General features: G+C 41.3%; 1 long non-coding RNA gene across 1 annotated transcript; it reads left to right on the forward strand.

Annotated features, from left to right (window-relative positions):
• Positions 1–3276: 3276 nt before the first annotated feature.
• LOC308280872 lies at positions 3277–8103 on the forward strand. Its single transcript, XR_013961788.1, has 3 exons — positions 3277–3324; positions 4734–4943; positions 6348–8103. It is a non-coding gene; the product is annotated as an uncharacterized lncRNA (long non-coding RNA).
• Positions 8104–10144: the final 2041 nt, after the last annotated feature.

Consider the following 10144-nt stretch of genomic DNA (forward strand, 5'->3'; position numbering starts at 1 on the left):
AGTTTTGTACAACAACAACTAGTATACTACATATATTTCTAATACCTACAATTATGACTTGGAAGTTAAAAATCTAAACCCTATAAAGTGGTGAAATTCAGTGCTATAAAAATGATAATGAGATCTTAAACAATTATTTCTAATACCAAGTAGGCCTAGTCAGCCAACACAAAACATATTGTTAATATGACCATTACTACTTCATGTAAAACAAAACTAGTATATAAGGTAACAGAAAACAGTAAATGTTCTTACCTCAGCTCAGGTTACACAAATAGCCTAGTGTTTTCTTGCAGCCACAGTACAGCCCATCTATGCCAACAGTCGTTCCCTTTCTGGATGCAAGTCCACACGCACCAGGAGCGATCAGGAGGGAGGCTCGACTGACCAACTTCAACTGGGGGGGACCTCCACCTCAAGTCCAGGGAAACTCCAGCACAGTCCACAACAAACAGACAGATTTTTGTTGATTTTTTCCCCTTATCTTCACAAAAACTATTTCTAATATATATGACAATTACTACTTCATGTTAAACTTTAAAAACCATATAAGGTAACATAAAAAAGTAAATGTTCTTACCTCAGCTAAGGTTACACAAATAGCCTGTGTTAGTCGTTCCCCTTCCTGGAAGCGCGTCCACACGCAACAGTAGCGATCAGGAGATAGGCTCGACTGACCAACTTTGACTGGGGGGACCCGACCTCCAGTCCGGGGAACCTCCTGTGTGGTACACGACTGACAAGACAGACAGATGCATTTATGTATGTGGTTTCTTACCCGTTCGCCACACACCGACCTCTGACCCTACAATATGGACATCAAGGAGGAAACTCCAGCAAGCCTCAACTCCACTAACCCGGTCTCAGCAGCTCCCGCTATCCAGACTCGGCTCCCCGCCGAGTCCTACACTCTTCAAAGACTTTGTATTTAAGCTCTGCCTTCACCCACATCCTGAGGGATCTTTCCCACAAACTAGCTGCATATTAAGAAATAGGATCTCCCTGGCGAGCCCAGAGCTGTCACCGGCTGGGTCTGCGTACGCAGCTGGTCAGCCATTTCCACAGCATCGGACGTGGACCTGGACGGCTGGACTGCAGCGAGGCCTGAGGCTGCAGGTGAAGAGGCTCCTTCAGGGGTGTCATTCTCTCCTGGATGTTCTTAACCCACTCCTGTTTGGCCTTCAAGCTGGATGCCGTAAGTACAGTATGGTTGTGAGAGGCGGGGGTCCTTCCTGCCCACAGAGCAAACTTACAGGGGTCCCCTCGAATGTGCTCTGTCACCCCCAACTCGGATGTCAGTACTTTATTCACATACCTGTACTTAGTTCTGCCAGCTGAGTCCCTGATCTCCTTGCTGAAGACCAGCGAGTTCTGGAACAGGAACACGTGGTGGTTGCGAACCTTCCGGATTAGAGTCTTGGGGTTCCACACCTGGAAACTGCCATGAACAATCAAGTCCCCCTGGACATCCATGTTGTCATCAAAACCGTCCAACATGGCGATGTTCATGGCATCATTCGCCTTCTTAGGCACACTCAGCATCAACTCAAGAGCATCCGCAAGCTCTCCTCCCTCTCCATCCTCACAGCAAGACAGCAAGTCCTTGAGCAGTAGCTGGTACTTGGTGATTCTCTGCACAGGCTTGATGAGGTAGGAGTCGATGGAACTAGCGAAGCCCAGGCCATGTTTCTGCCGGATGTCATCAAAGAAGGTTCCAGCGTGTTCCAGTAAGAGTTGACTGGAGTCAACTTTGTTCTTACAGTAGTTCACATACATGTGGAACCCATCAGCCCAGGTAGCAAAGCAGTGTCCCACATCCTCTGGTAGCTCACAGTTGGTCAACTCACTCAGGAAAATATTGCTATGAAAGTCATATATCTCCTGGATGTTACCAAAGATGATGTGTTGCTTGTTGCGGATGCCTGCAGGTACCTCCTCCTCAAGCCCACTGGCCATCTCCCACCAGTATGTCTCCAGACCACGCAGATCTCTCACGTAGGCCTTCTCTGACTGCAACAACTCGGCCATGATGAACTTCATCTTCCGGGCTGCCTTCCCCTTCCTCTCGTTGACCTCCATGTTGCAGTTGCGGTTGCGCAGCTCGACTTTCTGGTCGTCTGTCAGAAGAGGCTGGCATGGATGTTGTTCATGGAGCCTTGAGTAGGCGGCGACTGCGTCCTGTGGCTGGGTGTTCTTCATTGTCAAGTACTTCTTCAAAGTGCTTCTTCAAACCACAACAGTGTACTCAAACCAAAATATGGTTGAAAATGACCCACAACTGTTGCAAACAGGCCTCTGTGTAAATTAACGACAAACAAGCCCCTGTGTGTGTGTGTGTGTGTGTGTGTGTGTGTGTGTGTGTGTGTGTGTGTGTGTGTGTGTGTGTGTGTGTCGTTAACAAGAGCAAACTTACTTACCTGAGTTCAGTTGGTCAAGCTGAAGACTAGGGATCCAAAAAGAAGTGTTATCAAATGTTTGAAAATATCAAATTAAAAGTTGAAATGACCGGTGAAACAACAGCAACAGATGGACGACAGGCGTCGATGTAAACAAGCAGTCAGCAGTAGTTCGTCAGTAACGTCTCTGGTGGAGCCGCTAAGATGCACGTCTGTTCTCAATGAAGTCCAGATGAGCACTGACGTTCTAACGTTATCATCCGAAGAACACCTGTTTGAAACAGGAAGGATGCTCGAGCGCTGTCCCTATTGGTCCGCTGCCGAGCGCAGCGGACCAATAGGAACGCTGCGCGACGCTGAGGCATTTTCATTTGTAAACAACTCATCCTCGCGAGAAAGCCTGGTATCGCGAGGTTATATCCAAACGTGCAAGAGCGTACTTATTATTATTGTTATTATTTGTTCACAAAATGTCCTAGTAGATCTATACTATTTTCCAAAAACGTAACAATTATAATTAATAATTAATAATGTATTTTTGTAGGATTCTGCGCCAATCATTTGCTTCTTCCATAGTAGTGACCACCGGTCAACAGTAGAGGGCGCTAGAAGCTTGAATGGTGAATGCTTTGTATAAGGTATTTTCCCCCCTTCATAACAACAGGTAGGTCGCGAATAACTTTTGGCGGATAAGTTTGATAATATATAGGAATGGTCCTAGAATATTGGGCTTCTAGTCAGAAATGCATAAAAATGCATTATGTTGAGATGGTTATGTTAGTTTTATTAGGGTTAAGAGAGGATTTGTTTAAGCCAGGTCTTGTGTACTATGGGAAAAGAGCACCTTATGTCCACAGAACAGTCAGTCAGCCTCTGTGACTGGACTCGCAATGGACATAAGGTTGCCTACTGGAAAATAACCATGAATGTAAGCAATCTATGACTTTCTGAAGAAACTTTCAGTGAATTAATTGAGTTTGGAAGTCGTTTTTGCGTGCCATGCACATATTACACACAATCACCACCATCAAGAACAGGGACGTGTGTGTTTAGTAGCCTAGTGTTTGTGTCGCATCATGTTTCCATCATGTGTAGGCTACATCACCTGACAACATTTTTAGGTAAAAACACGTAGGACTGCAATGTTTTTTTATGCACGTGTATTTATCACTGTGCGAGGAAGTTGAATTTATTGTTATTTGTTCACCTCTCTCTCTCTCATCTGCAGTGCTGCAGAGTATTTTAGATGTATACTAGACATCTGTTGGATCAAACAAGATCAACAGCAGTTGGTCTTCAAAAGGAGGTAGACTATTATTTACTGTATAGTGTAGCCTATAGAAACCCTTTTACTGTTTTCCTTGGAGTAGCCTAATTCTAATTTAAGGATTTCTCCTACACATTTGGAAGCAGGACAAGCAGAACAAAAAATTACATCACATTTCAAATGGCTATAGTGGATTCACAACACAGCATATATGCAGCCATCATTCACATTCTTATATAGAGGCGACACAGGCTGATCTGATGACCTCTCTCTTTTGTACACACATACCCTCTCTAATTCTTGTTCTCAGGCAGAAACCTTGTATTCAACGTGCTATGTTTTCATAAATGAATGCCCTACTTCAGTGGTTCTCAATCTTTTTTGGCTGGAGTAATCCCTTATACTGATTTCTGAAGCCATGTACCCCCTTCCCCTGACTACTGCAAAATTGACATCAAAAGTCCAGTTCCGATGCCAATATGTTCAAAATAAAACAGCATAATGGCAAATAAATGGCAAATAAATACTGCTTTCTATTAAATAACTGTTACTACTAGTAAAGGTATTGATGTTATTTGGTTTAGAAATGTACAGATGAGCAGGTTCACACAAACTCTGTCAATGTTTTATCATTTACCATAATATTAAAGTACTAATTCCCATTTTCTAGTTTTTCTGACGTACTCCCTGCGGGGGTCCAACCTATGTTCCCCAGGTTCTATGTTCCCCAGGTTCTATGTTCCCCACCTAACAGCATTAGTTTAGTGAGGTTAGGGTTAGGTGGTAAGAAAGTGGGGAACATAGAACCTGGGGAACATAGAACCTGGGGAACATAGGTACGGTCCCGCCCTGCGTACCCCTAGGGGTACACGTACCCCCATTTGAGAAACACTGCTCTACTTCATCATACAAGTGTTGCACAAAAGTAGTGAAAATAGCCTATCTACAAACTCACAATAAGGCACATTGTGAGCTTGTAGATAGGCTACTTTCTCTGTATTTTATATATATTTTTAAAGGTAATCAACAGACTGATTGCTCACTGCATTGTTCCCTGTCTCCCCCCACAGCCTTCCAGGGATGCACAGCGGCTGATGACAAGACTGCAGCAGTGGAGGGTTTTCTGCACTACCTGTATGGTGCCATGGTCCGTGATGCCATCTGGCAGTATACTAGCAAGGACCAGTTGCAAGATGTCCAGATGCCTATCGAACGCAGCATTATGAACCACATCTTCAAACTGGCCTTTTACCCCAACCAGGATGGGGATATTCTCAGAGGTAAGTCTAGACCAGCAGTGCCATGCTGATTCAGTCTGTCTCAATTAACAGTGATTCAGTTCCCTCTGCAACTCTTCCTGGCAGAAATGTGTAAAGGTAGCCACTTAAACCCACTAGACCAGGGGTAGGCAACCTTAGGCACAACAATGGCACAGGGGAGGGTGATCACTGGCACACTGGCAGAAGTGTGAGAGAGAGGGTTTTTATTTTAAAATCACATGTTTTTTTTTATGTGGTCAATTAAATTAAGTCACATAATTTGCACAAATTACATCCTGCACATAATTCTACATTCACTAAAACCCTGAACTCTCGAAATAGATGGGTTATTGCTTGAGTCTATAATGATCATTATAACAATTTCCTGACACTCAAAATGTGTCTGAATTTTTGATGGCGTGTCATTAAACATGTTGACATGGCACACTGACTATCTAGAAAATAAAAACATGGCACTTCATTTCAAAAAGATTGCTGACCCCTGCTCTAGACTTCCCTACATGGGCCGCTTTCTTCCATCTACACCAACTTTCTTTGCCTAAAATAGCACATATAAGTTCTCAACTTGTTGCATTGCAGCTCACTGTGAGCTTGTAGATCTGCCATTTTTAGTAATGTTCCCCCCAGAATAGGTGTGTTCAAGTGGTTTAGGCCATGGCTACACAGAGCTGGATATTTCTGAAGCTAGACATTTTTTGTGCTGTTGGGGCTGCAGCCACATTAAGCTGGATATTTCGGCCGCAAAGCTGGATATTCTCTGGATCTGTGTAGACACGGTACCCGGATATCTCTTAAGACTTAACTGTGTGTGTGCTTGTCCCCCAGTGGAGGTCTGGGGACTCAGATTATTTTAGACCTAGATATCTTTCTCGTGTGGACCTAGATATTTTTCTATCTGGATATCTGAAAAACCGGGATATATGAAAAATCCAGCTCCGTATAGCCATGGCCTAAATAGCAGGAGCTGTGTCCTGCATTATGTGCGAGAAAAAAAAATATTTTCAATACAGCTGCTTTTCTGTTTGAATGAATGGCTGTCAAGGGTTAGATATTAAAAATAGGATCTAAGAGTTGCACATTTACACATTTTATAGCTACACCTCTTTTAAGTTGAAATGTGAGAAAGATATTTTTTCCACGTTCATTAGAGGTATTGCCATTCTTTATTTTTGCATTAAATGTGTACTGATAATTCGATATATTATCACTGTAATAACTATTGAGTTTATTATATTATATTGTTGCTGTCGGGTGGAAGCATTTTAACTCCAGAATACTTACTTTTTAGGAAAGGAAAGAACCTGTGTTACAATGGATCCGGTGTACTTATTATTTAGTGTAGCGATGTTTTAAACTTGGAGATGTCAGTTAACAAGTATGCATGTCTTTTTTTAATGTCTTCAGACACACATGGAAAACCCCAGTGGTGACAGAGGAGAAGATCATCCATACTGTACGCCCCCAGAGAGCACACAGCCCTACAGATGATATGTCCCACTCCCAGAGACCTTACTAATTTCCTTCACAGGTCTTACCACGTACAGTACACTAATTAACCATTAAAACTGGTAAAGCATCTATGGGTGGAAACCTCATGTCCAAAACTTTTCAGGATTATAATTCTAAAGTAGCAGATCTAAAAGCTTGCAATCTGCTAATTTTATGGAAAACAAAACATAATATGGAGGTAAGGTTTCTGCCTAACAACGATACATAGCAACATAGGTTTTTTCTGAAAACCGTTTTATTAGGCTTTTGTAGAATCAACCTCACGTCTTAATAGAGTACTGACGTCACTGGTTCATCTCCTGGGTCACGGAAGTTCATTTTCTATGAGAATAACATTGGGTCATCTTAGAATCGTCTCATATAAGAATTGTGGTCCCATCGTTATTGTCAGGGAGGTGGCCCCACAAAACACCCACCAAACTGTGAAAAGATGATGACTCATCACTAAACCATCGTTTTGTGGGGCCATTTGTAGCCCAAGGAATGTTTTTTTTTGTGCAAAACAAAGGCTTGCAATGGATTCAGAATCATGACAAACCTCTAGTTAGAACCCTCACATCCTACTTAAAGCAGATTTTTTTCTGGGTATTTTCCTCCTGTATAGAAAGTCGATAGGAGCCCAACTTGATTTGGCCACTGTGGTGACCCCAAAGGTTGCAAACTCGGGCGCCCTAGCTAAATCATGAGCATGTACTACTGGGCTACATCTGTGCAAAATTGGGCACTTTTAGACTGATTTGCAGGAAATGTATATTTTCTCCCCTTAAGGCCCCCGACTATCTCAGGTTCTGTTCCATTTAGTGGTTCTCAAACATTTTAATTTCAAGGACCCCCATAACTCTTGAGTGTACCAATGGAACCAATTGTACCTGAGTTACACACCCGTAAGGGTAAGGGCCATATTTGAAACCTCCTAAAGGAACCATTAGTGTCCCTGAACTGAAGCCCTTTTCTTTCCAATATGGCTGCTGTGCATAGAGAATATTGTATTGTGCTTAAACAGCTGTTGCCTTGCGTGTTGATGGTTTGGAGAGAGACTGTCGTTTAAGCACACTTTCACTCTGCAAAGGTTTTTCCATTAGATTTTCTGTAGTACTTTCTTTCTATTTTTATCAACATTATTACATCATTTGGTTATCACATTTTAGTCCATGTCAGACATTTGTGGTGTCATTCTGTTGGGTTTTATATTCAGTCCATTTCTCCCTTTTCTCAAGGAACAGTTCTTCTTGTATCCTGAGTTTGTGTGTAAATCTCTCCATCACATATATTTCCTCCACAATGCACAGCCACTGCTCACAAGTTGGAGGGTCACTTTTATACCACAATCTTGTTGCTTTTTTGCTGGCTACCAGCAGCACTTTGGAAGGAAGTGTATCTGACTGTAGAACTATATCTTTACAGTATTAGCCCATATACATTTATACCAATACACACACATTATGAATGTCATGTCAATGTATATGGAACTGGAACTTTAACTTTACATTACAGGGTAAAAAAAGGTAAAAAAATAATCAGTATTATCCCCTGGTCTACATGGGGTTACTATAGCCCCTATGGAATCCTCAAGACTGAAATCAGTCCCCAGGACTGAGAACTTTAACCCCTGTACTATACAGCAAGGGGCAACTGTTGACTTCAGTCAAGACACGTGCATGATGAATTTAAGGTCCAGAGCTGTTGCATCATTTTGGATATGTCAATCCATGTATTTAACATATTACCTCTATGGAGGGCACACATTCTTAGGAGATACATCAAAGAGAGCATGTTGTAACAAACTCTTACCTTTGTCTCCTGCTGTGATTTAAAATAAAAAGTTGAACCGTTTCATAAACAAAGAATGTGTCAAGATGATTAGAGTGTAATAATGACAGCATACTTTCTGTACAAAACATGACTATACTGTTGAAATGCATTTAAAACAAAAGAGGAAAGCATTACTTACATTACTGTAAAATAAAGGGTGACTGGTTGTCTAAGACTAAGACCCATCTCGCAGTGGTGTCCGATAAGAACTTAACAAAAATATCTAAACCTTGTAGTGAAGTAAATAGGCTACTAATATTCTACTAAGTACCGGTATTCAAAAGTACAAATTACAAAGTACATTATCTTTTAAGACCAATGCATACCAAAACATTTAAAGAATCAAACTATATAAATAGTACATTTTCAGTCCCTTCCTAGAACTGTAAAAGTAAAACATTTCAGTTTAAATAGTGGAGTGAAAGAAGAGTGCAGGCAAAAAATAATAATAATACTTGAGTACACAAGTAAGCATCCTTGGTTACTGTTCATCAATGCCAGTGTGGCTCAAAACAAAAGTATCGAAGTCCCGAGGTAGTTGGAGATTCTGGAGAGGCTGAGCGATGATTGAAGGAAGGCGCTTGGCAGACGACCTTCATCGTTGGCAGGGTCAAGGTCTCTTGGTGGCGAATGCGATGCAGGCAGAAGGTGGTCTCTGTGCCTGGAGAAGAAACACAGGTGTTAGTATCAATGTCCAGCCCTGTCTACACTACAATACATACATATCTTGCTAATAAAAAAAAAAAACATGAATAAAGCATACATAGAGTAAGTTATGTCTCGCCACAACTAAGATAGTTACATACTACGTATTCAAACAAAATAATTATTCATTTTATAACTACAACTCAACATTTAAGCTATTGTATACTTATTACATTATTATTTATTTTAATTTGATCAAGATGTGCAGATACAATACATAACAATAATACTTATGGCTATCACATCATGTTTTTTCTGGTGCCTGTATACTTCGGTAAGCTCTCTCCTTAATGAAATAAAAACAGAAAAAAATATCAAGGATAATATTTAATTTTGAATTGTAGTTATAAAATGAATAACAAATTAGACTATTAACCTCTGTAGACACACACACAATTCCTCTGCCTTGGAAAACATCATACATAAAACCACTGCCCAAAATCCAATGTCCAAAAGAACATAAGGATTATAGACCCATAGCTCTCACTTCAGTGATTATGAAATCACTTGAAAGAATACTCTTGCACCATCTTGTTAGTATGACCAAAGACAAATTCGACCCCTGCCAGTTTGCACACAAGAAAGGTTGCGGTACAGAGGATGCGGTTGTCACACTTGTCCACTTAATTACAAAACATCTAGATAAGTCTAATATGAATCATGCAAGGGTGCTGTTCTTAGACTTTTCTTCAGCTTTCAACACAATACTGTCTGATATACTAGTGTCAAAGATGGTGCAGTTGGAACTGAATCCATACTTAATACACTGGTATGCTGCCTTTCTCACCAACAGGGTACAGAGGGTGAAAGTGAACGGAACCCTCTCCTCAGCAGTAACTACTAATGTTGGGGCCCCCCAAGGTTGCGTAAGCTCAGCTATACTTTTCACCCTTTATACTGACAGCTGTCGTACTGAGGAATGTCTGTCTGAATGTCGTACTGACGAACCAGACCAACACATTCTAAAGTACTCTGATGATACAGTTTTAATTTCACTCTTATATAATTCCAGTGATCCTGGACTGCACCAACTCAGAGTGAATAAGGTGGTTGAATGGAGTGATAACAACGCTCTCATCATTAACACTAAAAAGACAGAAGAGATTGTTTTTGGTGCACTACCAGATACACACAGATCTCCCATTACTATTCATGGTGAACAGATCAACCAGGTA

Source organism: Nannobrachium achirus (assembly GCF_963921795.1).
Source record: "Nannobrachium achirus genome assembly, contig: SCAFFOLD_449, whole genome shotgun sequence".
NCBI lineage: Eukaryota > Metazoa > Chordata > Actinopteri > Myctophiformes > Myctophidae > Nannobrachium > Nannobrachium achirus.